Genomic DNA, 8,641 nt, shown 5'->3' on the forward strand with positions numbered 1-8,641 from the left:
GGGATGTTAGATTTGAGCTAGAGCCACTAAGCATCAACATGTGCCTTATAATATTCACAAAACTGAAGGTAGAAACAATACACATTGTAATTACTTATAATGCACGGCACAATATTCTACTTCAGTGCATATGAATTTTTCGACCTCGGCCCCACCGTTTAGCACATGCGCATCATTAAACATATCATGGTCGTTAAAAAAAGCTAAAAATTGTAGATTTAGAATTCTTAAATTTAGATGTGGCCACACTAAAGTACTTTTTTGAAACTTTTAAAACTGAGAGATATTACAAAATTTCTTAGAGGTACTGAAGTGTGGCCAATATGTGTTTTATAAAGCTACAGAAAATAAAACAGACCACTCTATTTTAGGGTATTTATTTGCTCCATTTTTATTGAAATAGCAGAAATTAATTAATAATGATAAAGAATTATTTGTGATTATTGACAAAATTAATTTTTTTTAAAGATATTTGAATAAAAATGCCTATAAAACTGAACATATACTAGCATATTTAATCTAGTAATTTTAAACCGTGCATTCATGCTTACATTTAGCATCATCAATGACGTCATAGTTTAACGTTTGCGACGTCAGTTGAATCTGTACATTGAACAGAATCTCGAGTTCTTTCAGTATTTTGCCAATAGAACTTATCAGTAAAGTCCGCATTTTTAAAGCATTATTTCTATGTAGCACGGTATTATTCAATTGCAGTAAAATATGGGATACATGAACATTGCTAACAAACAGAAAAAAAAAATGAATTGCACAAATAACATTGTACGTACGTTGATTGCGACAAATAAGTACTGAAATATTACTAAACTTTTGTGTAGAAAAAGCGATAACATGTATAAGCAGCTAGTAATCTTTATTTTCGTCAAACAGTTAAATGCATTAAACTAAAGAAGAGATGCAAGCGATTTTTTAAAAAACTTGTTTGACAAGTGTTTCTGAACACCATGGGAGAAAGACAGTCGATATCACGTAAACATGTACATGTATGATAAACGTAACTTATTCTGTAAAAAAACAACTCGATTATTTAATTTCCAAGTACAGCTGTAATTGAATATAAGGCTATCGTCCCTTGAATAAAAAATCCTGCCAATGGAATCATCTTTACGTCATCAGCCACCTGTTGGTCTGTTGCGTGGTCATTGTAATTCCGGTGAAGCGTTACAGACAAGTTATATTCCTTTCCCAAAGATCGATTGTGTCTGTTCCGATGAAGACGACTTTTGGTATACACAGCTTAGAATACATTATCAGCATGTGATGTGAACTAAATAGCAGTTTAATCCTAACTGTGATGTCCTAATTATTAATTCGTCGAATTAAATAGAAAAAACTACGGTAACCCTAAATGTGTGTACATTAGTGACTTTTGCTTAAAGAGTTCTTGAATGCAATTTTCTTTGATTATTTTACACGTATTTAATTTAATTAAAGTTTGCCATGTATGGCATATAAAAAGGATCCAGAAATCTGGGCCCATTTCTTAAAAAAAAAAACGAGAGTACAGAGAGATCTTAAATTGTATTTTGTTTCTATTCAACCCCTAACCCCCCCCCCCCCCCCTTAAAAATCAACTTACGACCGAGTTCATTACAAATCTACATATTATAAAGCAAATTTCAAATGCTTTTTATGAATTCGGCTTTTCAAGACAATTTTACGACATTATCCATGTGCTACTGCTTTGCTTTGAAAATTGAAATGTTTTATAAAAATGTTCATTGCAACATGTCTTTGCTTTTTGACTGACAAACGACATTTCCGAAATATGATATTAATTCTCAAAGCATTTATTTAATTTATCACTTATAACAATTCTCAAAAGACATATGCATTTCACTAGAAAAATAAAATGTTAATGAAAAGACGTTATGTTAGGGCATTCATAAGGAATAAATGATTCCAAAAAAATTTTTTGAAAGAAATCAACATTCTTTTATTTCATTACAGTTATGAACATCAAATCACTCCTGTGGTGTCATTTTTGTTTGTTCTGTCACAGTACTTTAGAAGTGAGCTTCTTAATATCAGACCGTTACCAGTATTTACAAGTGAAGGTGAACGCTCGGTGAACGATAAATGAACTCTAGATCTATTTGGATTTATTTCGAGTTATTGTTACATTGAGTTTCGTTAGTAAGCAGTAAATAATAATAAAAAACATGTATGTATTGTTGTCAGCGTGAATACAATATTATCTGACTGAACAATAAGTGAACACTGAACGAACGGTGAGCGCAAGGCAAACGCTTGGTGATCACACGGTGGGGGTTTGAGAGCAATGAGTGCAAACGGAGCGAAACGGTGAGCACACACTGAACGCATGGAGAAATGGAAAAATAGAGTCTTTCAAGGGACTGAACCCCGGCATCTAACTGTTGTAAAGCGCCAGGTTTGGGTAAAAATATCGAAGCCTTAAAACAAGTAAAATAATCCTGCAGAATAATGTACACAGACTGTTACAGTAATGCATCAAATTTCGAGATAAAATGTATCTCTGTTAAATTCAATTACAGAATTTCTGTCATATTTACATATCTATTTTAACAATTTGTTATTATATTGATAGAATTCAATGATTAATCCTCAGTTATACACCGGATCAGCATAACTTCATGAAGATTCAAATGGTAGAAAAAAAGAACGTTAAAGACACCGACATATTTAAATGTACCGCCGTTATATTGACCTTCAGCAACTATCCCTGTTTTTTTTTTTTAAGACTTGATTGTAAATAAGCTTTTCATGGTATATCATCAATTGATTTATTTTCATAAATTTATTATAATATCTACAAGATAATTTTATTTTGTTTTTGTTTTTGTTTTATTTTAATTTATGTCATGCGTAGTTTTATCATTACATGACGTGACTTAACAAAAATGACGTCTGTTTAACATTTTTTCATTTAAACAGTGCCATATTGTAAACTCCGCTTATAAAAAAAGTATGATAAATATAGAAAAAAGAAAAAGATTTGTGAAAAGCTTAGATTCTACACTATATTTCACCAAAATTTTGCGATTTTTTTATGATAGGTCAATTTTTGATGCTTCGTGGCTCTAGCTCTTTTAATGATATGTCTTCGTATCGTTTGAAAAAATCGAACGGAAGACCTACTCGTTATTGGTAACGAGATCGTATCTAGTAAATATTTTTTATTATCTTAATAAATCTTTACTTTAGGAAAAGAGGCAGTGTTTGAAAGCAATGATAAAATGATTCCAATGGAAAAAGAGTCTACTAATAGTTCAATGATGAGATCACAAGAAGATGGTGCAAGCATCGGTAAGTATTTCAATAGAGAACATCGCCTCTGAACAAACATGTAATCTTAATTGAATATTTCTTGTTCAAGATGTGAAATGCCTATGGATTCCTGCATTTCAATTTTAAAAATCATGATTATTTTACCTAAACATAATCCCCCCCCCCCCCAAAAAAAAAATCAAGCAAACAAAAACAATAAAAAAAACTTGTTCTTGCATTGAGCATTTATCGAATGTCCATTGAAATCAAGAAAAAGGGGCTGGCCTCTTTAATTAGGGGTCAGAAACTCGTAAAGATTATTAAATATAACTTAAAAACGATAAAAAATAATGCATTTTAGAAGCATAGTTGTTGATTGTAAAATTATTTGTTTAAAGAAATTACTGCCACACCCATTTATGACGTAATTAGGGATTTTTGAGGTCAAAATTCTTAAACTTTGACGCAATTTATCTAGAGAAGGACAATATATTTTCTTTAGCATTGTAGGAGAAAAAAATGTCTGCATTGATGATTCAAATCGATTCCACTATTCGAAACACCAATATCTGTCCCAATTAAGGATCGACGGGGCTGGTCCCTAAGATATTCAAGACTTTGTATCTTAAAAATGAACAATTTTAGAAAGGTGTAAGTATGTAAGTATTATAGAGACCTTTCATAAGAAATCCAGAAAAGGGAATGGTCCCTTTCATTAGGGACTAAGTAAAGTCTTTTACAGATAACCTAAAAGCAACAAAGCAAATTAAATGCATTATAGAAGCAAAGTTATTCACTGGATGAAAAATCAAGTTTTAGCAAAACTGAAACTATATGGAAACCTTGCTGAAACTTGAAGTTGATGTTTCATGTATAGTTTCCGCAATGCGGAAACCATTATATCGATTCAGCAAGTATCCGTTAGGTTTCAGTCAGCAGAAACTTTAGTCTAAGATTCCTGATGGTTTCCGCAATGCGGAAACTAAATTTGAATCGTGTGAAAAGTTGTGTAAATTATTATGGAAATATCAATCAGTTTCAGAACATTTCCGCTAAGTTTCAGTATGCTGAAACTTTAAGTTAAGATTCCAAATGGTTTACGCATTGCTGAAACTATTACTAAAATTGATTTGAGTTTAACAGTGATATCATTTATTTTCAACAGGTTTAAGTTTTATTCTAGCCTAATGATAATGAATCCGTACATACGAAAATGTATAGTAAGGTTTCAGCGTGACTGAAACTATATGTATACATGTAACTATCTTCAAATGTGGATAAATAAGGCGATTAAGAACATTACTAAGTAATTAATTGAATTTGAAAAGAAAAACTGATGTCTGATATTGTTTAATGCATATGATGAAATCATTAATCTAAGGTACTCGGGCACGTGTATACATGTGTATACATTCTTTGTCCAGGTGACCTCTTCTGTGATTTTCCTGTATATTCTGTGTGGATTGCAGGTTTTTTCTGTCAGGAGTGAACAAAAGACTGTTACATAACATATACACAGTACGAAGCGTGAGTTTATAACTGGAGCCCGGCAGGAATTTTTTTTCATTTTGTGTGTACCTGAGTTAGTAAAACTGATACGTAAATTATAATTATTTAGTAAACACAATCGCAAACAAAGAATGAAGAAGTATTTTACTTAATACACTCAATAAATTAATATACCTATTTTGTAAGACTCCTTCTTAAATCCTTTAGTTATCATTTGAATGAACCTTGAAGTACAGTAACTAATTAAGCAAACAAATTAAGGTAAAGTCGTTGTAAATTTTTACAAATCATACCAAATATTCGTACAACCTGAAGTTTAGAGCTAATTCATTTCTTTTTTAATACCACGCCAACACATGTACACGGGACATTTTTTTTAATTCTACAGTTGACAATAACAAGTAAAACCCACTTGGAGTTTGAGTCTAATATAATAATTGTTTATTTACATGCATTTCAGACTTTACTACATGACTGTATCATGATTCACTGGCGTCGGAAGCAAAGTGGGGGGTGGGGGGGGGGGGCTAGACTAATCCTCAGAAATATTGAGGAAAAACCCTAATTCCCAAAATCATGAAAATCCTAATCCGTGGGGGGGGGGGGGGGGGGGGGTTATACCTATACTTTATACTTCCATAAATAAATTTCTCTACCCGAATTTTTTTCCCCAAAATCATGAAATGCCTAATATCCGTGCCGGGGGGGGGGGGGGGGGGCTAGTATGCCTATTACTCCAACTTCTCAATCTTTCAAGGTAAATTTAGGAACAATTACATTTCTGGCGAGAAAAAGTGGGGGGACTTTTAGGCACATAGCCCCCCCCCCCCCCCCCCCGGTTCCGATGCTCATGTGATTCGTGCATTTCTATACTTTGTATTTACTTTCTGTACTGTAAACACAGATATTGATACATGTTTTTAAAACATGCACATGTTTCTGTTATAAGATATAATAAGCATTATTTATAATTTTACTGAAGTGATACGTGATATTACAAAATCAGTTTAACACTAGCCATGTGGTGCACGTGATTTTAATCCTATTTTTAAAATTTGATTATACATTCGTATACATTTGATGTAGAAAGTATACCAAATAATTAAAATTATATTTTGTTTATATATCAGTCCGACGTGAACGTCTTACTTCCCGGCTTGTTTAACCCGTTTGTATTTTAATTTCATAAGTATTCTTAAATTACTGTTCATCGCATGACCAATCAGTGCACATGTGTAACTGCCATCAATGCATCGTAGTTGTAAATTGACCGTACGGGTGAACGCTGTTAACCGGACCCCGCTAATTGATCGGCATCTAATTATATTTGTGATTTCTGTGTGTTCATGCAGAACCTGCTCTGTGATAAACATAATATTTTCACACCTCTTTATTTTGAATAAGAATATGACCGTGCTTAGAATCGCGGTGAAAATTGGACATATCAAGACTAACTTGTCAGTAAACTTTATATATGGCTCTATCATATTAAGTTTGGCAAAATCATCAGTACATGTAAATAAAATATAGTTAAAGACAAAATCTGATACATATGTCTCCTTAGAATTTGTTTAATTTCATTAGACATTTGTAAACAAACGGTCGGCCATTTTTTTGTTAATCACGTGTTACAAATACAATTGTAACAAACACATGCCAATACTTTGTCGTATTTAATCAGGAAATAATGACTCCGACAGTTCTTATTTAAAATAAATATACATGAAAGAAGTATACTATTCGGTAAAAAATGATAATTTTGATTAAACATTATTTATTTTAAACTATCCAAAGATGCAATTTTCCAAGATTTAGCGGGTTCTGATCGGTCAGTATTGGCGCACTTTATGATTCCGAGCGAAGGTTAAAATGGACAAGAAGGTGCTGTTGTAAAATGGAGAATTGAGAAGCATTAATAGCCTCTACAACAAGGAGATAATGCAGGAACGAAGAACTCATGTCAAGGTAACTTAATTCACAATATAGGTACTCCCAATAACATTTTCAAGGTTCGAATTTATCTCTCATTTGTAAACGAGATCTCGCGCCATCAAATTAAGATGGCGTCATTTTTTTAAATTTGGTTCGGCATTTTAATTTTTATTACCGTATCTCTTTAAAATATACGTTTTGACCAAGTTAACCATTAACCAACTTAATTTATATGCATGATAATCAAGATTATCCAGGGTTTACACATATATAATTATATAAAAGTTCCAAATATATGAATGCTTGGTTGGTAAACAAGACGAACAATGAATCTTTCGCACATTATACAATTTACAAACTCTAAATGTAACGTAAATATTAAAAAAATGATTATTATTTTAATCCGGAAAATAAAATCTTTCATGTTTTTCTTTTTCAGCATTGACAGCATACAAAGTCAATGTTTCTGGTGATTACTTGCATCCTTTGTTCGGTGATTCGGGTGAATATTTTGACCAGCTGGACGATGTGAACGCAAGGTATTGCTTTGAAATTGATTATTTTCACCATTAACTTATACATGTGTTTGATGTTTATAATTTACTGTAGTAATTTTTTTTTGGGGGGGGGTGAAACACACTTATTGTTGATAAGTTTTTTTCATTGTTCAACAAACAATAATTGAATCAAAATGAAAATAACATTACTTCAAATATAAAATGAAACATTTTAGACCAGATGCTACTGTAGTCATTATATGACATAGTTTAAACAGCAACTGGCAACTGCATAGTAACTTCTGTATTCAGAATTTTATTCAGAATGCTTTTATTACATGTTAGGCTGAATGTTTATTGTTTAAAAATCTAAATGAAACTTTATTATTCTTGTATAAGATAAATAGAACAGACATAAAGTACAGCCCAGTGAAAGGAACAAGTTCATCGCAAGAAGAAGAATTTTAATACTACCACTGTCCAGAACTACTCAGTCTGCTGTAACCATGATGTGATCATATGAGTGCTTCACCAGTCTGGACAATGCTCGAAAATCTCCCAAAAAGGTCTATTTCCATAAACTACGACTCAGGTTACATCAACAACAGCCAAGGACACTCCTTATTGATTCAAATGGACACATCTCTACGACCCGACTAAACCTCTGCAGAACAAGACTTTTTAACTGTTAAGTATTCTCATTTCAAAAAACCTATAAACTATAAAAGTACTTTTTTATATGATCAAATACCAGTATATTACAATGTCTGTCTGTAAGCTAGAATCTTAGAAAATCACATGGTTTTGACTTATTAAATGATTGATTAGACCTTGCAGATATTAACTTTCATATTCTTAAATAATTTGTTACATTTGCAAATATTGCATACAATATTAGACTCCATGTAACATATATCCCCACACCTCCAAGTTGATAAGTGTTAACTACTTTTTTTTCCATTTTCTTTGTTGAAACATTTATTGACAACTTAGTTTTTATTTGCAGCAATATATGAAAAATTAAGAAACCAATCTTAAATGTAAAAACACTGCATTAGGAGATGAATGCATGGGTCATAGAAATGATAAAATACAACAAACAATATTCAATTATGTCGTATATGAAAATGTATAACAACAACATATATCCCAGGTATTACAATTTTTATATAACAAAATTACTTGCATGGAAAGTTGTTTCCATGTGGGTTTTATTTTAATCTGTGTTATGTAACTAATATTGGAATTGATGAGAATTGTAAGATGACTGATCTGTGTGATACTTTGTATTTTATACATTCATGCTACAAAAAGCAAGTACATGTACATGTAGTAATACTTGACATATATTAACAATGTATATTTTACTTCATGTCTTGGATTTAAAAATATTAATGTAGGTAAAGTAGTGAAATGTAGGAAGGTAAACCATG

General features: G+C 31.7%; 1 long non-coding RNA gene across 1 annotated transcript; it reads left to right on the forward strand.

The window, feature by feature from the left end:
• The first annotated feature begins 6,608 nt into the window (after positions 1-6,608).
• Positions 6,609-8,108, forward strand: LOC128182965 (uncharacterized). The gene is made up of 3 exons (XR_008243505.1): positions 6,609-6,744; positions 7,151-7,250; positions 7,608-8,108. It is a non-coding gene; the product is annotated as an uncharacterized LOC128182965 (long non-coding RNA).
• The last annotated feature ends 533 nt before the right edge of the window (positions 8,109-8,641 follow it).

This window comes from Crassostrea angulata, chromosome 5 (genome assembly GCF_025612915.1).
Source record: "Crassostrea angulata isolate pt1a10 chromosome 5, ASM2561291v2, whole genome shotgun sequence".
Classification (NCBI taxonomy): Eukaryota; Metazoa; Mollusca; class Bivalvia; order Ostreida; family Ostreidae; genus Magallana; species Magallana angulata.